Genomic DNA, 18,271 nt, shown 5'->3' with positions numbered 1-18,271 from the left:
AATACATTATCTCTTAAAATATATATGACATCCAACCAGATGTTTCACAATTTACCCATATTCCACTTTTCAATGAGTTATTGAGTCAATGAGTCAGTGTGTTCAAAATATCCATGAGCAGATGGGTCAGTATTTCCTTCGGCTCAATGCAGAACTGACAGAGGTCATTGTGTTTGAACCCAAAAAATAGGCTAGAAATTAAAACAGAGATAGAATCTACCAGGCTAAATATTACATACCAAGCAAAAAAACCTTGGTGTTATCATGACTTGGACCTTAATTTTAACTACCCCATAAAGTCGTTTAATAAATCGGACTAATAACTCCTTAAAAATCTTGCCATGATAAATGGTCTCCTATCATGGCAACAAAACAGGACAACAGAACTGGCGCATACTTTTATTTTTAGTAGATTAGAACGTTATATTGGTGCCCATACACTTGGAAACAATTAAAAGGCAGCTGCAGCTCATCCAAAATGCTGCTGCAAAATCCCTGAAGTACAATAGGAAAATGGATCACAATATCAAATAATGCTGATGATCTATAAAGCACCAAAAGGTCTTGGTTCTGAATATGTTTCAGAGTTGCTGATCAAGTATAAACCATGTGGACCCCTCAGGTCATCAGATCTGCTTACTCACTGTTCCCATGACCAGACATTATGAGGCAGCAATTAGTTTCTCCTCAGCCTGGAACATAATCTCTGAAAATCTGAAATGTGCAGAAACTGTTGGCTCTGATAAATCAGGACTGGAAACATTGATGCTTACTACAATTTTACCATAAAGGCCAAACATTTGCTCAGTTATTTAATTTGTATCATGCATTTGCTTTCTATTAGCTGAAACTAGCATTTTCTTATTTCCCAAGTGATGTTGTGTTTCTAATGTGTATTTCATGTGTTTGATGTATTTAGTATCTTATCTCTTGTCATTTGTTTTTTATATAAAGCACTTTTATTTATCATGTGCAGAAATGGTGTAATATAAATAAACCAGCCTTGCCTTCACACACAAACATCTTAGTCCGCTTGTAAAGTATTACTAATCAGCTTTGACATAAACGTTTCACCACATGAATGCTTGAGGAAGGTGGGTTGACTGTTTCTAAAACAAAGCCTTCATTATGATGAAGACGTACTGCATTAATTCTTGTGAAGAAGTTCAAACAAGCTTCTTCCTTTTCAGTCGAGGACATCCGTTAATGTCAGCTATGATTAGGCCTAGAAAAATACACATTTCTCAGGAAGACTAAAGTCCTTGCAGGTCCAACATGACAAATGTCCTGTATGGACCAGACAAGTCAGGAGTGAAGTTGTATAGAAATTTAAAGCAGGGTTGGGTTCTAAAATCATATCCAAGCTTTAAATATGGAAAGAGTCTTTTCAGCTCCTCTCTTATTAAGGGTTTCCACGCTGGTTGTCCTTCCTGAAGCAATTGGGAATCAAACCTGGGACCCCCATATCAAAGATGCGGACTTATTCCGCTACACCATGAAGGGAACTTGGAACTGATCAATTTTTCATCCAAAAATGTAAAGAGTATGGCAAAACTGCAAACATTTTAAGATATGACCATTGATCGAAACTGTCAAGCTGGAAAAGAACAGCAGAGATTTACAGCTCAGGCTGGAGAATCTATCAACATGAAAACTACATATTAACCATGCAATCAACAAATCTGCCCTTTGTGTACAAGTGGCAAGATGGCAGCTAAGTTTGAAAGAAAGCTATTAAAAGGTCCATTTTCTCAGTATCACACAGGAGACACAGCAAACTTGTGGAAGAAGTGTTCTGGTTATAAAAGATCAAAGCTGAATGTTTTGGTCAGCACTCAAAATGTGGTGTGTGGAGGGAAATTAGCACTGTACAGGTCCTTCTCAAAATATTAGCATATTGTGATAAAGTTAATTATTTTCCATAATGTCATGATGAAAATTTAACATTCATATATTTTAGATTCATTGCACACTAACTGAAATATTTCAGGTCTTTTATTGTCTTAATACGGATGATTTTGGCATACAGCTCATGAAAACCCAAAATTCTTATCTCACAAAATTAGCATATCATTAAAAGGGTCTCTAAACGAGCTATGAACCTAATCATCTGAATCAACGAGTTAACTCTAAACACTTGCAAAAGATTCCTGAGGCCTTTAAAACTCCCAGCCTGGTTCATCACTCAAAACCCCAATCATGGGTAAGACTGCCGACCTGACTGCTGTCCAGAAGGCCACTATTGACACCCTCAAGCAAGAGGGTAAGACACAGAAAGAAATTTCTGAACGAATAGGCTGTTCCCAGAGTGCTGTATCAAGGCACCTCAGTGGGAAGTCTGTGGGAAGGAAAAAGTGTGGCAGAAAACGCTGCACAACGAGAAGAGGTGACCGGACCATGAGGAAGATTGTGGAGAAGGGCCGTTTCCAGACCTTGGGGGACCTGCGGAAGCAGTGGACTGAGTCTGGAGTAGAAACATCCAGAGCCACCGTGCACAGGCGTGTGCAGGAAATGGGCTACAGGTGCCGCATTCCCCAGGTCAAGCTACTTTTGAACCAGAAACATCGGCAGAAGCGCCTGACCTGGGCTACAGAGAAGCAGCACTGGACTGTTGCTCAGTGGTCCAAAGTACTTTTTTCAGATGAAAGCAAATTCTGCATGTCATTCAGAAATCAAGGTGCCAGAGTCTGGAGGAAGACTGGGGAGAAGGAAATGCCAAAATGCCAGAAGTCCAGTGTCAAGTACCCACAGTCAGTGATGGTCTGGGGTGCCGTGTCAGCTGCTGGTGTTGGTCCACTGTGTTTTATCAAGGGCAGGGTCAATGCAGCTAGCTATCAGGAGATTTTGGAGCACTTCATGCTTCCATCTGCTGAAAAGCTTTATGGAGATGAAGATTTCATTTTTCAGCACGACCTGGCACCTGCTCACTGTGCCAAAACCACTGGTAAATGGTTTACTGACCATGGTATCACTGTGCTCAATTGGCCTGCCAACTCTCCTGACCTGAACCCCATAGAAAATCTGTGGGATATTGTGAAGAGAACGTTGAGAGACTCAAGACCCAACACTCTGGATGAGCTAAAGGCCGCTATCGAAGCATCCTGGGCCTCCATAAGACCTCAGCAGTGCCACAGGCTGATTGCCTCCATGCCACGCCGCATTGAAGCAGTCATTTCTGCAAAAGGATTCCCGACCAAGTATTGAGTGCATAACTGTACATGATTATTTGAAGGTTGACGTTTTTTGTATTAAAAACACTTTTCTTTTATTGGTCGGATGAAATATGCTAATTTTGTGAGATAGGAATTTTGGGTTTTCATGAGCTGTATGCCAAAATCATCCGTATTAAGACAATAAAAGACCTGAAATATTTCAGTTAGTGTGCAATGAATCTAAAATATATGAATGTTAAATTTTCATCATGACATTATGGAAAATAATTAACTTTATCACAATATGCTAATATTTTGAGAAGGACCTGTACATTACCCTAAACAGACCATTCCTTCAGTGAAACTGTGGTGGCAGCATCATGCTGTACTAATGCTGACACTGGTCAGAGTTGATGGGAAGACAGAGGTAGCTAAATACATGTCATTCCAGAAAAACAAAAAAACCTGCAAGGGGCTGCATTAAACTTAAAACTGGGGTGGAGGTTCACCTTCCAGCAGAACAAGACTAAACATACAGCCAGAGCTACAATATTCAGGTTAGAACCAGCCAAAATCCAGACTTATTTCTAATTGAGAATTTGTTGCAAGGCTTGAACATTGCAGTGCACAGACACTGTCCATCGCACCGAACTGAGTTTGAGCTGCTTAGCAAAGAAGTGGACAAATGTTTCAGTCTCTACATGTACAAATACTTTCAGCTGTTGAAAAATTTTTTTTAAATACCAATGATTAAGCTTACATGTACGTGGGTGAACACGTGTAATTAAATCATACATATCTGGGAATTGTTTAAGCACTTAGAAAACACCTTTTTTTTTTGTTGCTCAATCTTCCTTTCCAGGGATCTAATGTCACAATCTAATAAAGGCAGAATTAAATTTGCCAGTAAAACATTTTGTAGACACAAAGAACCCAGTTCTATAGAAAACCTGAAAGTCAAAATATCTGTTTTAACATAGTTTGTAGAGTTTGCTTGGGTTTAAGAAATTTAGAATATTTCCTCCTGTCAACATTTAAGAAAAAGATGAACAGCTGTTACATTTCCTAAAGCTCACAGCAGAAAATCATAACTTCAACTATGTTGAGAAATTTCTAACGGTTCAAATTGAAATGGAATGATTTTTTTTTTAAAGTCACAGAGATTTTCGCATATTGCAGCCTGATAAATAAAAATTAACAGCAGCTATAAAACCTTCATGCAGCTTGTTTGGTTAAAAGAAACATTTAAAAGAAACTAGACCTGACAAAGATAAGATTGTTCTGAAATGCCCGCACCTGTCATTTCCATCTGAGACTATTCGTGCAGCAATAAAAATAAATCTGCTTTTACACACCACATTTGCATTAGAGTAGGTTAAATTACAGTAACAGGATGTGATGCATCCATGCTTCTCATTTTGTGTATGTTTTAAATAAGATTTAAAATACTCCCTCAGCTCCTGTTAGCCAAACTGCTGACAATGTGATGTTGGAACCCACCTTTGTATCCCGTTTGATGCCTTCTCCCACGTTTGATCAGCAGACATGAAACAACACAAACACGTTGAAGAGTAAAACCGGCACTTGAAAGGAACAATACTGCTGAAGACAGGGGGACATATTGACTGGCAGCTTGTTAGCTCTTTGAGGCCTTTGCTGTCTTGCTGGGCAGCAAGCTGATGTCTCCTCGCTTTGTTTCAGATGTGGACCTCCTGTGATCATAAATAGTTCTGACCTTCAAAGTGTCCCTTAATAGAGATTCAGGTGCTTGGAAAAAAGAATTGTGAAATAAATGCAGCAGTATCTGTGGAAAACATCTTTATCTTAAAGAAATGGTGTCACTTTCTGGCTCTGATGAAAAATAAAACAAGCAGGTGCCCATATTTATGTTTTAGCTGAAGTGTGGTGTGATGTATGCCAAATGTAGGTTTAACACAGTTTGAAGGATGCCTAATTTAAAAAACACATGATTAGGTATTGGCAGATTTTTGGTACCAAATGTATAACAAGGTTTTAAAAAGTTCCAATTTTAATACCTAAATTTTTTTGTTACAGCATTCTGCCTTGTAAAGAGATTACAGAGAAAGGCCTAAGTAACCAGAGTTTTCAGGACAAAAATCAGCTGTTCGGTAGTTTTAGTAGTACCAGTACCTATTTAGTATTAATACCCTTTAACTTGTTCACAGTTTATGTTCTAAACCATATCCAAAGCCTTAGAACTACGCAGATCCAATGCTCTACTGGGAGAATCTGATGACAGAAAAAATTGTTAAGCACTAGACAATTCTGGCCGTTTTGGAAGAGTGGCAGGATTGTGGCATTGTTAAAAGAAAATCATTGGAAGTTCTGTGTGCAGTTTGTCATAATACATGTAGAAAACACAGCAAATATGTGGAGGAAAATGCTATGGTCAGATATGACCAAAACTGATCTTTTTAGCCAACATTAGAAAAGCTGGGACAGAAAACTAATTATCTGAACACACCACCCCTCTGGTGAAACAAGGCAGTGGCAGTGTCATGATTTGGGATGATTTTCTTCAGCTGGAAAAACAGAAGTTGGGTTAATGGGAAGATGGATGAAAAAAAACCTGTTGGAGGCTGCAAAAGAGGCTGGGGGAGAGGTTCATCTTCCAACAAAACGACGTCTCTAAACATCCAGCCTGAGCTGCAATGGAAAGGCTTAGATTAAAGCATATTAATTAATTAGTATGGTCCATTCAAAACCCAGACCCAAATCTAATTGAGAATCAATAACAAGTTAGTGGCTCGTCATCCATTTTGACTGAACTTGAGTTATTTTGCAAAGAAAACTGGGCAAACCTTTCAGCCTCTAGATATGCAAAGCTGGGAGACATAACCAAAATGACAGCTGTAATCGTGGTAAGAGTTGCCTCCAGAAAGTATCGAGTCAGGGTTGATGCACAGCAAACTTTGATTATAATTTGTAAAACCTGTTGAAGATCATGCATCATTTTCCTCCCTCTTCACAATCCTTAAAAATCTTTATTCGTAACAGGAACAAATGTGAAAAGTGTCAAAGGGCACAAAATACTTTTGCAAGGTACTTTTATGCATCAAAGCAACAACAAAAAAGTGCTCTAGCTATCATAACTGTAATAATCAATACTCTAGTTTACTTTTGCTGCAGAAGTAATAATTGTTGTTTTTCTGTACTAAATAACGATTAAATCCTGTTATATATTTTTGTTACCATGTTTTTTTTAGTTAGTAGTTAACAGAGATTGTTCCTACACATCATTCTCAATATTGCCTTCTGGCCTCAATGACACATACAGAAAGAAATGACAAAAAATCTTGAAGTTGTAGTGTTTTTATTTATCAATATGTAAATCCAGTCATTTATGGTTGCCTTTGCAATTCAGGAATTAGTTTTTTCAACATCTTGCAGAGTATGAAATGCCTACAGGGATTACAAAAAGAATAAAAAGATCAAAAACATGGCCCAAGGACAAATTTTCCTTTGGGTAACATTAATAAATCCCAACAATGTTTAAATGAGCTGATTCTTTGACTATTAAACTGTACAGTACTGAGATTCTACTGAATACTTGAAATATGATCAATTCTCATCCACCAAGTTCCATTTGTTTTAACATAACTTTCTTGACTGAGGTTTAATATACTGTTGCTCTCACTGGTTATGGTTGAGATGTAAGTAAAATCTATTTCTAGTCTCTTCCCCAATCTACGTTCCAATCCAGTCTATTCCAATTGTTTTGAGCCCTAAATTTTGTAACAGTAAGTCCTGTGAATTATAAAATCCCAAGAATCAGTTCTTTAAAATACAAACATAAATCACACAATAAGATTCTCATAAACTTGTGTCCAAAGAGTCCCGATTTATTTGTGAAGTGCAAACACACGAGTTTACGACGTGTTTGGCTAAATAAATGTAAATTGCTCACTGCATTACAGAGCTAGTGCTAACAAGGATACAATCAAAACTAATAGTAGGCTAAATAAATCCTATTCAGTTTATATGAGATCAAATATACTTTCATATAAACTCACATTAAATAAACAGTTCAGTAAAGTGAAATTCAGGTCGTTAATCTGATGGTAATTAACAACTGCTTCACTTTTTCTGCTGGTTATATTCTGATGATATTACCCGGAGGGTTTGTTTTTGTTTTTTGTGGAAAAAGGCAACCTCTACTTCAAGCAATGTTAAATTTCATACCAAAATGAGTATGTGATGCTCAGTCATAATTATTCTTTGCACTGCAAATAACGCAGCATAGAGCCCAAAGTCACACAGATCTCAGTTTTTCATTCACATCACTAACACTCTGAAACAAAGATTTGAAAAACAAAAATATGCACTCTTAAATGACACACAATGACCTTCTAATGGCATAAAAATGACTATTCCTTTCACGAATTCCTTTGTCTCTCACATGGAGGCTCGTCAACGGTCCCAATGAATCAAAAAAACATTTAATACTGCGCTGATGTCCAAAGAGAAGAAAACTATTATACAAATGGAGAGAAAAGGCCCCTCCGACAATTTTCTTAAAATGCCTCAAATAAGGTCCGCAGCCATGGCAGTTGAGTTTGACCCGTGAACATAAGCGGTCAGTTGACAGACAAATATATTTTCTCCATGTGTTCTTCCTGCTCCAGCAGCTGAGTTGAGCAGTTTGGAGGAATCGCACATCTTGATGGACTGATATGGGCAAGAGCTCTAATCTTGTGGTTCCATCTTAGGAAACAAACCTTTCTCTAACCTATTCTCAAATAAAATGACTCTGGTCTAACTATGGCTAAATATCTTTGATGTAAGAATTTCTCTTTCATTCAGTTATTATTTATAGATATATATTTAAAACTAATTAAACCACTTGCACCCTTACATCTACTCTACAACTAAGGTGATGAGAAGAATCTAAGAAAGAAATTTTGTGGTCTTAACATGAGGCAGAAAAATGCAAAATTACATCTTTAAAAGTAGTTTCGGATCACAACCTAAATGTGGTGAAGTATTGTTCATCATTAATATACCAAACTAACATAGAGAGTTACCTTAAATGTCTCTGATGGACTGATTTTTTTTCTGTCTGAGTGTGTTGCTACATATTAACATGCATGACTGAACGGTGAATGAGAAGCTCAGATAACTGAACTGGATGTGTTATGTAAAACTGTGTGCTTAAGTGGTAGCAGCGGTAGCTACGAAGAGTTAGACGTGTTGGGGCTCCAGCCCATTTGATAAGCTCTCTCCAGGGTTCTCTTGCAGTCTTGCATCACTGTGCTGAACACAATGTGAGGATACTGGACCACCAGCCTCTCCACGGTCTCCTCGTTCACCTGTAAAACGTAAATAGTATATTGTAATCAATAAGCAGTGTTGTACAGATTCGAATTGGGTTTAGATTTGTGAGAATGACAGCAGCTAAAAACCTGCTGTGATTCTCACATTTATGTGTTGCTGCAGTCAGAAGGCAAAAAATTGTGACTAACAAGTATCCTTTCAAGACAATGACTTCAGCTGTTATTTCGGACACATTTATTCATGGAAAAATGTTTAGTTTTTTTTTTCTTAAATGTTGAACAACCCCTCAGTGATTGAGCAGGATGAATCCAAGATCTAATGGTAGATATACATCTAGGATTGAAGTCGAAGGAGGAAACTGAAAACTTTTGAATGCAAAGTTTTTAATCAGAATCAGGAAACTTAGACCCCGTCCAAACGAAGCTGGGTTTGTGAGTATACGCCAAGCTTCTTGGTCAGACAGGGGTCCTGCCCTCATGAAGCAGTAGTGACCCCAAGTAAATCTGAAACTTGCTCGGTCTGGCGTCGCGGTGTTGACAGCCCTAACCACCTAACCGGCTACAAACTAGAGGGTTCGCGGATGCATGTTAACATAGGCCTTGCCCTTCCCTTAACACACATTCACTTCTTCCTACAATACTATTACGCATGTGTGCAATGTGAAATTCCTCACTTCGTGGCATAAGTATTACCATGCCTATTATGGCTTCTCTTACTTGTGATCTTTATGGTCAAACTTTTCTGGTCGCATATCGTCGTCAGCTCCGGGGTGGGGGAGGTGGCCTGACTCTTCTCCCTTTAACAATTTTTATGAGCTCTTGCGAAAGGCTGTATTTGCAATTTTTCCACAAACCAAGAACTTTTTTTTTCTAATTAGTGAAAAGTTCATATGAATCATCTACTTTAAAATACCAACATCATAAATACTACTATACATTCTTGAGTCCTAAATCTTCTTTAAAGAATCTTGTACTAATTAATGCAAAAGATGACTACTCTATGTTTTAACTCAGAAAATGTTTGACAAGTGTTCCTTTACATTTACTTCATGCACATTTTTTAAAGCCATAATTTCAAGGAAACTTTTGCACTTTGTCTTTTAAACATTGTAATTTCTGCATTGCCTCCAAATACCAGAGGATGAACAGATACATTGTGAATGACTGAATAAAAATGACTGAATTCTCAACTAATGTACAGAATAGAGAGTTCGCCTTAAAGCATGAACTGTATGGACATGCTTATTTGCAAACACAATTGGACTGTGGCATCGGGTTTAGTACCAGAGGACAGCTGAGCTCACTGGGCTAATGAGGCCTTCATGTTCTCAGAGGACTAGAAAGACAAGCGGCTAATAGCCCCTCTTGCACATCTTTGCGAGTCTAACACTATCAGACCATCACGGAGAGCCAAGAGTGAGAGAGTTTGAGAAGCTGACAAAGAGCAGAGACAGAATAACCCTGGAGGTCGAAAGGGCTTAACTGTAACCCAACCAGAACTGGCCCCTCTGCCCACCCCAGAGCATGACGTTTTCGCCGTGAAATTATGTATACATACTTAAGGAGACAGTCAACTGTTGCTGGCAAACTGGTGAACAGGTTCTTTCGCTTTTCCTATAGAATTGTTCCATCAGAGCTGCTGGGTTTTTTGTTTTTGGCTCCTGCTTTGGCAACAAACTGCTTGTTTTGAAATTCCTTCTTTAAACCATGCAGTGATGCTCCGCAGTTCCTTGGTAACTAGAAATTGATAGAACAATAAGAGGGGTGGGATGAAACCAGAAGAATCAAAGAAATACGTGTTCTACAGGAGAATAAACACTAATGTCTCCTGGGTCACAGAGGGAAAATGCAAATTCCAGGCTGGAAAAAAAAGGCAACAAAATGCTTTCAGCCACTCTCCTGATTGCCAAGAAACTTTACAGTGAGTTAAAAGTCAGGCGTCAAGACACAGCACTACTCAGTTTTCCAGGATGGCAGTGATGCCAAAAAAATAAAATGAATGGTTGAAAATGTTCTCACATGCATCTGTTTTGAATTTGTGATTTGAAAATCCTCAGTGAGAACCAAAAATATTCCGCCTCGCAAATCTTTAGAGTCAGCACTGAAGTGATAGCAAAAGATTGGCTTTATGTGTAAAATGACACACCAACTCAAGGAAAGGTGCATCGAGTCACCAACAAATTCAGAGCTGTGTTCAGTGATCCATTAGCTGATTCATTTATTAAATAATGTTACAGGATTTCACATTATTTTGCTAAGCTAATATTAACCGCCAGGCAGTTTTATAAAACAATGATCACAGTTCCTCATGCAATAAAAGAATCAAACTCAAAAAGGGAAGCGCTCCTGCAGATAATAAGAACGTGAACTGAAAAAATTTCAGACATTTCATCATTGAGGTTTAGTCATACAGGCCATGAAAAAGGATATTGCAATCAAAGGACGCCTACAGTGTTCCAAATCTCTATGTCCTTTCCTTTATGGGATTCTCCAACTGTGCTAAAAGTACCTTACAGAGTGCCCTTTTCTGGGTACACCAAGTTCATTTTAATCCACCTATATTTATGCAGAATTTGCATTTGAGCAGAAAATTAGCTTTGCATGAAATCATTATTTTTTTCTCTATACAGTTTTAGTTACTTGACAGATCTTGCTAAAGTTTTTCTACTGACTTATACATTGCAGGGCTGCACTATTATGCTGATTTATTGTTATCGCAGTATCTCTATATGTAATATAAAAATCACAAAGAACTTCTTAGTCTTACATAATAATAAGTAGCATGCATTCAGACTTTCTATGCCAATAATATATCAGGCAATATTTATTGTTTAATGCAACAATAAATGTTTTAGGAGGGCATTAGGATGTTCCAGTGTTGAAATTTTGAAACTACAACTAAGTAGATGTAGCCAGATGCAACTTTATTCAATTAAACCATGTTGTTGAGAGGAAAATAACTTTTTTTATATTTTCCAGCTGTTAGACTAACTATTTGGGATCTATGTAAGCAAATGATTCAAAAAGGTGCATAATCCTGGCTTGAAGTGTTTTCAGAAAGGGGTGAATTAGACCATGAGCCATTTAAGTGCACTTTTTCATATTCAAATGACCACAAAAGCAAATGTTAAAGTAGGTATTTTTACAAAAAAAAATTTTTTTCTCCTCATGTAAGCATTATTTGTGTCACATTCATGAATTTGAACAATAACACTAATAAAACATGCTGCTGTTGTTCAGGAGAGTCTACCAGGAGGTCTCTCCAACAAAGAGTTTTACCTCCATATAATCATGCTCATTTACATATACATTTTTCTCCCTTGAAAAACAATTACACTGTCTTTACTTTCATTATCCCTCAACTTTACTGTCTCTACAGTTGTTGTAATGGGATTATACATCAGGAACCTTAAGTCGGGGCTCAAGGATAAATTCAGCAGCTTCTGTGTGCGCAATTGTGCAACAGTTAATGTTAACATCTACTCTTTTGATGTAATTCCCTATGGGAGTTTCTTTGTGATTTTCCAAAACGGAATCACGGAATGGTTTACTCTAGATTAAACACTGAATGATCTTCATTACTCCACACAACCACTTTTAAAATTCAACATAATGACATTTGTAATATTTACTATTAAAACCTGTCTAATGAGGTTTCAATTAGTGGCAGACATTAACTTCCTTTTTGTTCCACATAAACAAAAAGTAGGCATTAACTGAACTCAAAGGACAAAAAGAATGAAGACAGCAGCAGATGAACAGAGGGCTTTAAACATTGCTGCTTTAGAGACAATAAGTTAAGTTTGTTTTGACATATGGGTGAGCCTCATTAACAAATAAAATGACAACTCCCTCATTGTCTTCTTAGCATATTATACTACATTTCTGAACTGAGTTAGAAACATCCCCCAGCTTGTTAATCAGGTCTTAATTACAGTTAAAACAGATCTAAAGAATAGACCTGTCACACTGATGAGAGGCCATAACATTCATTAATGCTAATTTAGTGCAGCTCCACTTACTGAGCGAACATAGCACACACAACAAGGCTTCCAATCAAAATGCTGAATCATATGCTAATTGCTGGTTGTGAAAGTGCTAAATGTTTGAGCTAGAGCTGGATTTCTTTAAAGGAAATCATGAGAAGAGAAACAGCTGTGCTGACCTCTGCTTTGTTGCTCCTTATCAAAATGCAGAAAAACATTCAGTTCATACATATTTTTTAAATGTTTATATTGAATTACCACCATGTGCAACAGGCGTCAAATGAGTCAAATCAAATCTTCCTGATTTAGTTATTATGCAGGCTGTCAAATGTTGTGGTCACGACAGGATGAAGAAATCCATAGTTCGAGATCTAATTTAAACTATGTGTATCGGTTGGACAGAATACCTATATTTTATATTACAGCCACAGTAAAAGTAAGTAAATGTTTTTTTCTTTTTTCCCCTTGATTCTCTCCCTTAAGTCTAATGACGGTCGCTTTCAGCGGTACTTCCGCCTATCCAGGACTCAGTTTGAGGACCTGCTGTCCCACGTTGGGGGACAAATAAGCTTCCAGGACACCAACCACAGGCACTGTACCTCCCGCTGCAGAACACCTGTCCATCTGTCTTCAGTGAGTAAATAAATCTCACCTCAATAGAAAGCTGTGTGTGAAGGCCACGTGTGCTTCACAACTTCATGTGTGCCTTGAAGGTTTAGTCCTTTTCAGGACTAAATTTCAATGGCTTTTTTCAAAGCCACACACAAGCCTCTTAATAGTAAATCTTCCTTCCTCCTATGTGTACATGAATGTTTCTGTCTTTTTTTATATGTATGTAATGTTTGCAGGTATTGTTTTCTCTTATTTCTATGCAGGGACTGCACAGACTGATATGGGACACGAATCAGTCTGTGTCGCGACTGACACAGACGAAACCTGCGATGGACCCGAAGCGTTCTATTCGTTTCGTTTCGTTTTATTAGGCCTAATCGCATCCTTCGCATCACTTCGCTCCTAAACACACCTCTACATAGGGTTAACATGTAAATCACTCGCTCCTGTCACGTCATTCGCGGTCAGTCTGAACGCACCATAAAGCTGTATCCTATCTTCCCATGCATGTTAGTGTAATGAAAAACGTGTGTCACATGGGTCTAACCATAAGAAAAAAAGAAGCACATGTTGTGGAAGATTTAGTCTTGTCACGTATGAATTAAGCATGCCCCTTATAATACATACCGATTTTGTCAAGCATGTGTGTATCAGGATAAAGGGTGTAAAATTTGCAATGTTCGACTCCACTAGAACGGGTTATGTTACTTTAGCAGTGATGCAGTTATCTCGTTTTAACTTTTCTCCCATTTTGAGATGATCTTTCAGGGTTGTATGAAGACCCCTAAGCAGTAATATAATTATTAGCTGAATTAATCAGAGAGTAGGTCAGGCTGCCATCAGTCAAAGATTCTCCAAGTATTTGGCATGCCGAGGTGAGTGAATCTTCATCATTGTTGACAAAGCAACGGTATGGTATATCATGACATCAAGTAATGTTTATATTGGGTCACCGCTGCAACATCAGAGTTGTGAAATATTCCAATGAAGTCTTGCATAAGGGTGGTACATATATGGTGCATCAGATGTGTGACACCCGTGTAATGGAATTTTTGGACATAGAGTACACACCAAAGGTTTGAACACACCTTCTCATTCAAAGAGTTGTCCTTATTTTCATGATTATGAATATTGTAGCTTCACACTGACGGCATCAAAACTATGAATTAACACATGTGGAATTATATACTGAACAAAAAAGTGTGAAACAACTGAAAATATGTCTCATAATATTTTATAATATTTTCTTCAAAGTAGCCACCTTTTGCTTTGATTATTGCTCCGCACACTCGTGGCATTCTGTTGATGAGCTTCAAGAGGTAGTCACCTGAAATGGTTTTCCAACAGTCTTGAAGGAGTTCCCAGAGATGCTTAGCACTTGTTGGCCCTTTTGCCTTCACTCTGCGGTCCAGCTCACCCAAAACCATCTTGATTGGGTTCAGGTCCGGTGACTGTGGAGGCCAGGTCATCTGGCGCAGCAACCCATCACTCTCCTTCTTGGTCAAATAGCCCTTACACAGCCTGGAGGTGTGTTTGGGGTCATTGTCCTGTTGAAAAATAAATGATGGTCCAACTAAATGCAAACCGGATGGAATAGCATGCCGCTTGCAAGATGCTGTGGTAGCCATGCTGGTTCAGTATGCCTTCAATTTTGAATAAATCCCCAACAGTGTCACCAGCAAAGCACACAGTCTCCTCTTAACAGTTGTTCTAGAGATGTGTCTGCTGCTAGAACTCTGTGTGGCATTGACCTGTTCTCTAATCTGAGCTGCTGTTAACCAGCGATTTCTGAGGCTGGTGACTCGGATGAACTTATCGTTCGCAGCAGAGGTGACTCTTGCTCTTCCTTTCCTGGGGCGGTCCTCATGTGAGCCAGTTTCTTTGTAGCGCTTGATGGTTTTTGCGACTGCACTTGGGGACACTTTCAAAGTTTTCCCAATTGTTCGGACTGACTGACCTTCATTTCTTCGCTTAGCTGCTTTTTTCTTGCCATAATACAAATTCTAACAGTCTATTCAGTAGGACTATCAGCTGTGTACTGTATCCACCTCCTGCACAACACAACTGATGGTCCCAACCCCGTTTATAAGGCTTGAAATCCCACTTAGTAAACCTGACAGGGCACACCTGTGAAGTGAAAACCATTTCAGATGACTACCTCTTGAAGCTCATCAACAGAATGCCACGAGTGTGCGGAGCAGTAATCAAAGCAAAAGGTGGCTACTTTGAAGAACCTAGAATATAAGACATATTTTCAGTTGTTTCACACTTTTTTGTTCAGTATATAATTCCAAATGTGTTAATTCATAGTTTTGATGCCTTCAGTGTGAAGCTACAATATTCATAGTCATGAAAATAAAGACAACTCTTTGAATGAGAAGGTGTGTCCAAACTTTTGATCTGTACTGTATCCGTTACTGATACTGAAATTGGCATCTGCTTCACAGTTGTCTATCGACACTAAAAAAAAAGGGCAATCTTAGGGTATTTAAGGAATCTAGACCGCATTTCATAATCTCTAAATCAAATTTTAAAATACTTTGCCTGGTTATATTTGAATTGGAAAACATTGTGTAAGACAGATTCCTACACCAGTTTGAGAAACCTTTATACAATTTGTGAGAACACAACAAATATAACTTAATGTGATACATTTGCATCAGTACTACTTTAGATTCAGGCAGGGATAAAAACTGTAACATATGGCCTTGTCAAACCCTGGCAGATTTCTTTCACACTAAATAATTCATTAATTCCCTGTTTACTGCATTTGTAAAAAAAAAAATACAAAAAACACCCAACACACAAAATGGGAATTCTTACTTTTCAAAAAAAAAAAAAAAAACTGGTTAAAAATCTGTCTTGTCTCTGAACCTAGGTTTATGCATCATCTTGTCTCTTGTGAGCTGAATGTATTGTTTTACCTCTATTGATAACCCTTACATACAAGCAATGCATCACTGTAGAAGGATGGACTCCAAATTATTTGGAGATGACCTTATAACCTTTCTCAGAATAAATGGCAGATGAATTACTTTACTTCAAGGCACTTTGGTGTTTCAGACAAGCAAAAAGGGTACTTTCAGTTTCTAAAGACTGCTTTCAGAGTACATTTACTAAATTTGCTCATTAACACCTAACCAGCTATTTATTATTCCTCATTCTGGCTTAGATTTTATTCAATAAATGATGGCAGTATAATATATCATATTTTGACTTCATACCCTGACATCTTTAATTAGAGTATAACTACTGTTCATTGTGGTTATAACCTACAAGTAGTAAACGAATATTGTTTTAAAGGTTGACAAAGGACTGAAAACATTTTCTTGTTTAAAGAAACCGCTGTTGCAGAAAGTTCTCAGAGTTCATCTCTGTAGTCTTCATCCTTTCAGCTTGATCAATGGCTCTGTCGTATATTGAATGATATGTGATGATATCACCACACCTGCTTGGTATTTACAGATTAGAGCTGATGCGAGATATGAAAGTCAGACCAAATACTGAATCCAAATGGGTTTTTTTAAAGGTGAGACTTCTGGTTACATTTGCAACCCTGAATTCTTCAAATAATTTTTTTCCAAGAGAAAAATATTGTTAATGGGCAAAATGTTGCTTGATAATATTTTGCTGCTAGGCGACATAGGCCTTATAATGTAATCGAGCAACACTAGGATGAAATAACTGGGATAGAGTTTCAAATATGTGGCACGTGGATAGATTTTTTTTTCCCCTTTCTTAGTTTCCGCTCATTCAGTCCAGATTCAGTGATCCGGGATATACAATCCTTCTTTCAAAACTGCTGGCAAATCTGTAGGAGAGCCATATGATAGAGCAGATCACTGCACACTGATGATTCTAATCTCTGAGAAGCATCTGGGAGAGCAGCCGCAGCTTTCTGGACTCAAGCCTATACTTATTATATTTTCCCCCATTTTAACTTCAAAGATGCTGCCTTCAGGATCTAAGCTCAGTGTAATTCACCCTGATGGGTAATATACTGTTGTTAGACATTACAATGGGGCAGGAGAGAAACAAAAATATTTGCTGGATGTGTTATTCAGCAAAAAGCACATTTTCATGAACATGCAGAGCAGCAAATGAGAACCGGGTTGGAGGTTCAGCGTGACAACATTGCTACTTTGGCATTAGACAGCTGAACAATCAGTGGCTGTCAAAAGTCTTTTTAAAAAACGAGACCATGATAAATGATCTCAAAACTTATTTCACATTATCTGATTTTTAGAAGGAAAAAAGATAAATGAAACAAAAATGTGCAGAAAATATGTACGTTCTTAAACATAATGTAAAGCGTTCAAATCACAGTTTAAATTACTTACAGCATTTAGTCTGTCTCTGTCTTGGCAATATTTCCCCAAAATACCTCGCAAAAACTCTTAAAATCTTTCAGATTAAGACAACATTTCTAAGTCTACAGCCTTTTGCAGATGACCCCACAGATTTTCTGCAAATTTTGTTCCAGACTCTGGCTGGGCCATTCTCAGTTTTGTTTAGTTTTGATCTTATGAAGTTATTCTTTTGAGGATTTGGATATATGCCTGCACTTGATGTGATACTGAAAAATGAAAGTATTAGTTTAAAGGTGTTCACATTTATGCAGCCAGGTTACTGCCCCCTTTTATTGTTTTAGTTTTAGTCATCATACCCCTCCAAACAGATTTGCTTGTTCCTAAGTTTAAATGTGGAGAATACATGTCACATTTATGATTTCAAATAAAGAAAAAAAGTTTAAAATGATCATATAATGATCAAATTTTTTATAACACAAAAACCTGGCATTTTAACAGGAGGCTGTTCACGTTTTGAGAGCAACTGTAAGTAGCTGCATGTATTCAAAGCCGACCTCTGATCTATTCTCATAGTGCTCCTATACTAATCCATTGATGCAAATGCACTCTAACACCACGTAAAATATACATTTACTGCAAACATGAGGCCTTCTCCCAGTGAGCAGGGCAGTAAAAGTAGTCGTAAAGTTGAGTCATGCAGCAGCAGTTAAAACCCCAAGCTCAAAAGAAAAGAAGAAAGGGGTTGTAAATTGATAATCAGCAATACGAATTTAAAGATGAATGTCAAATTAGACTGTCAAGTTTGGAATATCTTCTGAGTGCACCTAGCAATCAGGCTAGGAAAATAGAAGTGGAAAAAAACAACTACCTCATGAAAATCCTCAGTGCTGTTTTGTTAGTTGAACCATTTTTTTCAG

General features: G+C 37.8%; 1 protein-coding gene across 1 annotated transcript in view; it reads right to left on the bottom strand.

Moving 5' to 3' along the window:
• Positions 1–6,469: 6,469 nt before the first annotated feature.
• Positions 6,470–18,271, bottom strand: part of fbxl17 (F-box and leucine-rich repeat protein 17) — a 305,310-nt gene continuing 293,508 nt past the window's right edge. The window contains exon 10 of the mRNA XM_047381692.1: positions 6,470–8,482. The gene's annotated coding sequence lies outside the window, so the exon portion shown is untranslated. The remainder of the gene's footprint in view (positions 8,483–18,271) is intronic.

This window comes from Girardinichthys multiradiatus, chromosome 12 (genome assembly GCF_021462225.1).
Source record: "Girardinichthys multiradiatus isolate DD_20200921_A chromosome 12, DD_fGirMul_XY1, whole genome shotgun sequence".
Classification (NCBI taxonomy): domain Eukaryota; kingdom Metazoa; phylum Chordata; class Actinopteri; order Cyprinodontiformes; family Goodeidae; genus Girardinichthys; species Girardinichthys multiradiatus.
Note: the sequence above shows the minus strand (reverse complement) of the source record. Positions and strands in the feature narration are given on the sequence as shown.